This window comes from Echinops telfairi, unplaced genomic scaffold (assembly GCF_000313985.2).
Source record: "Echinops telfairi isolate 266 unplaced genomic scaffold, ASM31398v2 ScPeMD7_9;HRSCAF=40, whole genome shotgun sequence".
Lineage (NCBI taxonomy): Eukaryota > Metazoa > Chordata > Mammalia > Afrosoricida > Tenrecidae > Echinops > Echinops telfairi.
Genome location: NW_022103906.1, coordinates 63708130 through 63717311, shown reverse-complemented (window position 1 = coordinate 63717311; position 9182 = coordinate 63708130).

The following is a 9182-nucleotide window of genomic DNA, read 5'->3' as shown; positions in this document are numbered from 1 at the left end:
TAAGTGCAAGAAATGGTTCATGGTCTCATTTGAGCTGAGATTCTCAGGGACCCCCAAGTCAGGTCTGATCGCTTAATTGATATTGATCCAACATGAAACAAGGTCTATCAGAGAGCAACAGGTTAGTTATCAGTTTTCTCCAAGACTTCATAATTGAAACACATTTAACATTGATAATGGATCAAAAACTGTCCGGTTTTGTAGATGTAGCCCTGTATGGAGCTCAGCCAATTGTTTCACCCCTCTGGACTTCCATTACCAACTAGTCTATTAAGATGTGCTGGCCAATCTGTAGGGTTGCCTTGGTCTGTTCTCCCTAAATCCTGAGACAGGGAGGGAAAAACAAAAAACAAAAAACAAGCACATGTACTTATAACAAACAATGTATGTTAAATAAATTCAAATTTAAGAGAGAAAAATAAGTCCCCATGTTTTTAAAGATACAGTACTATTAATAAAACTAACTTGAATTACTGAATTCTGGTTAGTAGTAATCTCACACTTTGTTCCAAGAACAATGAGGATACTAGATTCATATTTGTGTAAGTAAAATAAACCAGTAGTAATTTCCCCTAAATAAAATGAAATTTTATTTATTTTTTTACTTTTTTTTACTTTTTTGAGAGCATAAAATCATTAACCTCTATTTCTACCTGTATTCCCAATTTTAACTCTAGAAGCACAAAACTACACTAGCCTTTACCTACTTCTAGCCCAACTTTAAAAAGTTTAAGAGTCAGTCTTCACTAGGAACTGCTTCCAATACAAACCATTGACCTAAATTCCCCAGTGTAATTTCTGAGGCGTAACTGAAGATTTTCCGAAGGAGTTACTGACAAAACATCTGGAAACATTGTAGTCATATTTTTAACAGATTAATTTTTTTTACAAAAAATAGGAATTAATAGTTTGAATACATATTTGAAAAACAGCATAATTTACTTTACTTTCCACCACACCCACAACCAGCTTTAAAAATGTCTCTCCCAGATATCAGGGTGGTTCGCTTTCATTTCTCCAACTCTTCACTCCGATGGCAACTTTCCAGTGGCACCTGCTCCAGCCACTCTTTCCTAGACAGAATCCCCCCTCCTGCCCACCCTGTTCCATTGGTCTGCATGAGTTTATTTGTCTCTCAGCACTCATGGCCAAGCTTTACTTTATTTATCTTGTTTATTATATGGCGCCCTCACAATCCTGAGCCGCAGTGAATTCTCCATGAAAGCAAGAAACTTCCTCCTGGATAGAGTTAGGATTAGTAATTGTTTGGGTGACTAGATAAAAGAGTAATTGTTTGAATGACTAATTAGTTCTTTTTTTATTTGAGAAACTAAGCCATTCCAATTTCCTTTTTCAAAATGCAAAGCAAATTTTGGATTCATTGAAACATCATATGTAATTAATAAATATACATTTCTTCTACTACAAGTCCATCAGGTGTTTATTTGCTTTACGCTGTTAGATTCATTTTCAAGCTTGCTCTAGCACTTTGTGCTGATAATGGTGCTACAAAGAATCCTCAAGCATATGCAGAGATGTTTCAGAGGTCCACATAATTTACATAAAATCAATTTTGCATATTGGTTGTGGATACAAAATGGAGAAAAAGAATTATTTACTTAATATAAACAATTATTTCACATTTTCCATAGCTGTTTTCTTTTTGAAATGTCAATCTTACTTATTGAATGTTATCTGATCTTGCTGATTATGGCTCTAGGATATAGATCAATACTAGCTTTTTGTCTATATAGTGACTTACTTAATATGCAATTTAATCACTGATGAAAGCATGGAAATATGAGAAAGATATTTCTTTTGTAATAATTACAATTTTTTAAAATAATGCAGAATGCATTTAATAAGTAGGAAGCAGAACTATTTGAAATAGCAGATAAAAACGGATTGAGAGCATAAGATTTTTGGACAAATGGAAAAGTATAATATACATTTTGATGGAAAGATTTAAAAATCATAAAAATGTCCGTTCTCTAAAAATTACAAAAATGTAATCCATTTCCAACTTTCAATAGGTTTCTTTTATTGAATAAAATGATTCTAAAAGTTATTATAGACAGAAAAGTACCTATGTAGCTATAAAATGCATGAAAGAAAGTGCTTTGTGAAAGAACTTCCTTTCTCTGATTTTTTGGTAACTCTGTAGAGTCCAGTGACGTAGAGAGGAAAGAATTAGGATGCTAACCACAAGCTCAGCACATGAATCCACCAATCTCTTTGCAGAAGAACAATGAGGCTTTATGCTCCCAGACAAATTTACTGCCTCAGAAATCCAAAGAGGCAGCGTAATTCTGTCTGGAACCCACTCGATGGAAGTGAGATAGGTATATAATCAAATGCATTAAATCCAATATAAACATATAGGTTTATAAAACTCCACACTACTCAAAATTTGCATTGAAAAAATTAAAATCTTGAAAAATATAGGAAGATATATCATTTATATATGAAAATATATGCATTTAGCTATATAAAACTTAATTCATGCAAGAAAGAATCATGTAAATCATTTAATAAACCAATAGCATAGTGGGAAACAAAAAAGATGCCAGCAAAAGTTAATTGTAATCTGAAATAGCTAACTCGTGAGAAAAAATTCACAAAAGCACCCATGGAAAATTCTCAGAAGATTTTAATAGGTTTATTACTGAAGAAAAAATTCTCATGATCAACAAGAACTATCAGAAGTGGCTCAAATGCATTAGCCATCTGAGAATTGGTAATTAGAGTTTCCAGACAATCTTGCCTATGAAACTGACAAATTTAAAAAGCGGTAACAAATGCTGCCACTGTGATATGAGGAGAAAATGTCTTCATATGTTAATGGATGGCAATATGCAGTGCAATATCCATTTTTCAAAAGTAAATGGACATAACAAGTATAATTAGAAATATAAGAGTCCATTTGATTCAATCATATTATTTCTTAAAACACAACTCAGCAATAAAAGTTTCAGTATATAGGATATATACACAAATATGATCATAATAGTATTGTTTAATCTAAAATATAAGTGAATATCTAATATCTCTAGATAAGGCAAGGGATCAGAAAATTATAATTCACACTGTGAAACTTTGTGAATTAAAAATGTGTTTAAACTGTATAAATTAAGGAAGAGATACATCAGCATTTATAACGATCCTATGGAAAATTTTTATGTTTGTAATCATATATGAACAAATATTAATGCACATGTTCTTGGTATCACATACTTTGGACATGTTATCAGGAGAGACCAATCCCTGGAGAAGGACATCATGCTTGGTAAAGTAGAAGGGCAGTGAACTAGAGGAAGCCTCTCAGTGAGATGGGTTGACATCGTGGCTGAAATAATGGCCTCAAGCATAGGACCAAATGTGAGGATGGACCAAGACCTCCAGTGTTTGGTTCTATGCATAGGGTCGCTATGGATCAGAATGGACTTGATGTCACTAACAACAACATACTTAGAATTATATGATCGGTTGATACAGAAAGTTAAGTGTTGGGCTGCTCACCACAAGTTAAGCAGTTTGATACCATCAGCCGCTACATGAAAGAGTTACAGTCTTGGAAACCCACAGAAGCAATTCTACCCTGTCCTATTGGGTTGCTATGAGTCAGAATTGACTCCAGGACAGTGAGGGTTTCTTTGGTAGTGTGTAGCTGATATTAGGCATGGTGAACAGTCACGGCTGTAAGGCAAAGATAGAAAAATACTAAAGCTATTTGAAAAAGGGAAGAAATGACATTAAAAAGAAAGTTGTGAAAATATAAGAAATAGCAATACATCTAAATTTATATAAAAACATACACATTCATTAGCCATCAGGAAAATACAAATCAAAACACAGTGAGACATCACTTTACAGTTATACCATTTTATAGCTTTTGTTTTTTTGGTTTTTTTTAGATGCTGATAAGTCAGTTGCCCTTCAAGCACAACAGAACTAGACACTGTCTAGTAATGCACTATCTTCACAACATATCCTATCTTTGACCCCTGTGTTGGTCTGGGTGAACTAGAGAAAAAAATCCAGGACACTCATATATGTGTAATAGAGAACTTTATATCAAAGAGTAATTATATATTAAGAAAATATCCCAGCCCAGTCCAGATCAAGTCCATAAGTCCCATCTTAGCCCATATGTCCGATACCAATCTATAAATTTCTCTTCAGACTCACACAACACATGTAATGATGCCGAATGCAGGAGGATGACAGGCCAGTGGGTGGAAAGTCTTTTGGATCCAGTGGAGGCGGAAGCATCTCAGTACTGGCAGGGTTTACCATGTGCCGCCTCAGCTCCAGGGCTCTGGCTCCATCAGCGTAGCTCCATGTGGCTCATCAGCAGGAAGATGAAGCAACAAGTCTGGATGTAGCCTCCAATGATCTATTTATCTCTGTAGAGCCTCCAAATGAAGTCATCGAGCTGCAACCTGATTGAAGGCTAAACTGTCCTTTTACTCTTAATAGTCTCAAATTGACACCAGATTATGTCACAACTACAATCCCATTGTTACCGTGTCAATCTGTCTCATTAATAGTCTTCCTCATTGTTTGCCCATGCTTTACTTAAGCATAATATCCTTCTATAGGAATTAGTACCTCCTGATAACATATCAAAAGTACATGAAACAGAGTCTCCTCATTGTGGTCTCTACAAGCATTCTGGCTTTATAATTATATTTTATATTCTGTGATGGCAGACCTGTTTCTTTGTCTGTGAGCACCTGGCATATTCCATATGCACCACCACCATAATTCAAATGCCCAGCATTTTCTCTGGTCTTCCTTATTTATTGTCAAGCTTCTGAAATCAGTAAGTCAATTGAAAATGTCCTGGCTTGGGTCAAGTGCACCATAGCGTTCAAAATGACATTTTTGTTCTTTAACTGTTTAAAGGAATCTTTTGTAGCAAATGTTCCCAATACATTGTCGTTTATTTTGACTACTGCTTCCATGAGTTTTGATTGTGAATCCAGTTAAAATGAAATCCTTGATAACTTCATTGTTTCTGCATTTATCATGATCACGTTTATTGGACAAATTGGTAAGATTTTTGTTTATATTGAGGTATAGTATATAATGAAGGCTTTATTCTTGATCTTCTTCAACAGTAAATGCTGCAAATTCCCTTTGCTTTCAATAAGTAAGTTTGTACCATCTGTATGTCACAAGTTTTTAATGAATATTCCTACAATCCTGAAGCCATGTCCTCCTACAAAAAGTATACCTTCTCTGATATTTGCACACCATACATATTGAACCAATATAATGAAATTATATAAACATGGCACACACCTTTCCTGATTGTCAAACACTTTCTCCCCTTGTTTTGTTTGAAGAACTGCCTCTTGGTCTATGTACTTGTTCAGCAATTCTGCAATTGTGTAAGAGTTCTGAAATCCTCATTCCTTGCAATGGTATCCATAGCTTGCTATGATCAATACAGTCAAATGCCTTTGTGCAGTCAATAGAACACAGGTAAACATCTTTCTGGTGTTCTTTACTTTCATCCAAGACCTATCTGACAGTAGCAATGATATTTCTCCTTCCATGTCTTCTCTGAAATCTGGCTTGAATTTCTGGTAGCTTTCTGGTGATATATTACTATAAACATTTTTTTAATTTTTTCAGCAAAAAACATTTGTATGTGATTTTAATGATATTGTTTGATCATTTTTGTGGGGTCATCTTTCTTTAAAATGAGCACAAATATGAATCTCATCCCGTCAGATAACCAGGTAACATCCGCATACACTTCTGGCTCTGCATCATTTCATGAAACGTATCTCTTGGTGTTTCATCAGTTAGTCCCTAACACCTTGTATGTTGCTATTGACTTCAGGGCAGCTTAGATTTCTTTCCATGTCACCAGTCATTGATTATATGCTACCCCTTGAAATGACTGAACATCAACCAACTCATTTTTGTAAATTGACATTGTCCGCACGTCATCATCTCCAGGTACTTCCTGGGCCATTCATATTTTGTTTAGAGAATTCTTCAATTCTCAAACTAGGGCTTGATTTTTTTCTTCACTGTTCTCCAGTGCATTCTGTCCCTCAATGATTCTTTACCAAATCAATGTAAGTCACACATAATTAGAGTTCCAATAGATTAAATAACAACTTTTTCCAAAACGTTATCTAACATCCAAATTCCCATGATTTGTGTAAAAATATTATTTATGATCATGTTTTTTTCTTAAAACACTTTCTACTTTAAGCTTCCATGGCACAAATATTTCTTGGTGAATCCTTCTATCCATATTTTGCCTGTTTATTCCCTCTTAATTTTCATGCTATTAATATTATATTCCTTCAAATATTTGAATAATTTTCAGGACAATCTTGTCTCACTCTGTGATCTCAACTACAACTCTATCTATGGTTACCATTTTATATCAGATAACACTCCAGGTTCGAACACCACAAAATTCAATCTGTGGAAATGTATTTACCACCATGTGATATTTAAGTTTTGTATGAACTTGAGTCCATTTCTCAGTTGTTTGGAAGTGCAGGCCTAGTAATCCCCCATAATGTGATCTAACACAACGTAATCAACTCTATTATGCAAGATTAGGGTAGAATACAACTCCATTAGTCAAATCACAACCTTGATGCAATTGAAAACAATTTTCATGCGGATGTGGCATACCTCCTCTGTAAGCAGACCCTATGGAAAAGCTTGCTTGCTTCTTGCTGAGCCTGGGTCCTGCATCAAGCTCTAATTCTCTGGATTTGAGCCAAGGGCCTACATATTGCTTGTCAGCCTCGTATCCATCCTCCTGCACATTCACTGTTCTGTGGACTTCCTGTTAATCTTGGGTTCAGAAGCCCCTGAGCGACACCCCCAGCTTAACATCTGACTTATAGAATTTGAACCTGCCTTGATTCACAGCGGACTTCCTGCTTCTACAACCATGGGAGTCATTTGTTTGTGTGTGTGTGTGTGTGTGTGTGTGTGTGTGTGTGTGTGTGACAGACAGACATGTATATATAGAGAGAGACATGTTATCAGGAAGGACGAATTTCAGTTTTCTAGATAGCTCAGTCTAAAATACCTCCCAAACAGCTGTTCTTTGTTTGCATTTCTCATATTACCAGCCACGGCATTAGGAAAAACTGCCACCATCATTCAGAGTGGCACTGCACAGATGCCATCTCAATATCATGCCACCGATTGGTTTTCCACATTTTACTTTTTGTCTTCAAACTGTGTTTTAACTTTTATTATTTATTTATTCTTGGAAAATAATGATGCCCTTTTTAAATTACAGGAGATTAAAAATGGTGAACATATTTTGTAACTAGAGCAAATGTTCTAAAATTAAAATATTAGCCCACCTTTCTATTTAAAAGCCTCTTGCCAACTTCTTTTTTATGAAAAAGCCCAAAATCTTTAATTCAAAGAGAATAAAAATATTGCTCTTTGTTGTTGTCAAATACTATCAAATTAGTCTCAGAAACCCATGGGACAGCGAGTTTGTTTGTTTGTTTGTTTGCTTGTTTGTTTTAATGTATAAAAGAAGGAAGCACTTTCCTGTTGTGGACATTCCTCACAAAACTTGCTAATAGATGGGTCATTTGTTGCAGCCACTGTCAGCCACTGTATTGCCAATCCATTTTGTGGGTGAGCTCGCTGACTGTCTATGCTTACTAGAATGACGTCCTTCTCCAGCAAGTGGTCCCTCCTGATTCCATGTGCATAGCACAGCAGATGAAGTTCCAGCATTCTCCCCTCCAGAAAGCATTCTGACTAAACTGCTTCCCAGACAGATTTGTTCCTTCTTCGGGCATCCCTGGTTACATTCAATATTCTTCACCAACACCATCATTCCAAGAAACCACGTTTTCTTTCTCACTTATTCCTTGTCCAAGTGGACAACGAATCAATACAACGAGAGTTATCAAATCCCTTCCTACCTCTCCAGTTATATTTTACAACTTCTCTTCAAATTGTTCTGCATTCTGAATCCATAGTTCTTAATTTTGAATTCCATAACCTATATGTTTTGGTACATTTACCTCTCCTAAAATTTGTGCTCCCTGTCACTCACTATCAGTATGAACAATACTCATTTATCCTCCATGAATATCATCTTAGGGGAGTTGATCTGAGGTACCATTTAAGATGGGACACTGAGGAGAGCTATTGATACCCCAACTGAAACCATTAATGTCTGATGCTAGCATAACTGAAACTCAGATAAGGGGGGTTGAGCCACAATACCTCTCCCTGTGCTATGCTCCTTGGCTAGTTGTCTGTGGGGTAAGGGGATCATTTAGGTAGGCAGATACACACACAGGAAGTATTTACTGAGCTGCAGAGGCCTTTTGTTTAAACCTTTTAACTCTTGTCCCTAAATGAGTTAATTGTTGGAGATAATATATAGTATACAGTGGAAATAATAGCTTTAAAAATTAAATTAACCCAGAAAGTAGGCTTTTTTATGGAGAAACTACAGGTTTCAGAATCACTGCTTTGAGGGGAGCATACCAGACACTAAGAGGAAAAAGAGAGATAATGTGACATTGTGAAAGAACTCTCAAACCTGTAAAGTCTGTATCTCAATTGTCTGTCAGCTCACAAACTTCCTCCTCCTTAAAGACCAGGTTCAGCTGGGTTAAGCGGCACGCATTGCCAGGATATGTGTGACTGTTTCCAAAACACCAAAGTAGCTGCTCTCAAGTCAATTCCAACTCTAAGTGACCCAAATGCACTGACCTGCGATTTGAACTAAGAATTAAAGGGTTATTTACGTGCCCAAATATGTGTGCTCTTAACATAACAAGAGCTACTTTTATTTAGAACACATATAAATATGAGCTTCATAACCCATGTTACAATGAGAACCTTTTTCCTGTCATGGTAATCACAAAAACTGAGCTATAAAATAACAGAAAAGTGAAGTTATGTTTTAGGATAGCCTGAAGGAATAACCACAGGGTCAGTAGATGCTCTCTCTCTCTGTGTCTCTCTCTCTCTATTTCAATAGCGATCTGATCCCAATTACCTAATTTTTTACAATATTAACCATAGAGCTTGTCTATCATGTTTACCAAAATATAACTTCTGTGAGAATTAATAAATTAATATAAGAAAAATATTGTAATTACACACTAGGAACTAAAACTATATTTTCATGAATAATTATCTTCTCCTTAACT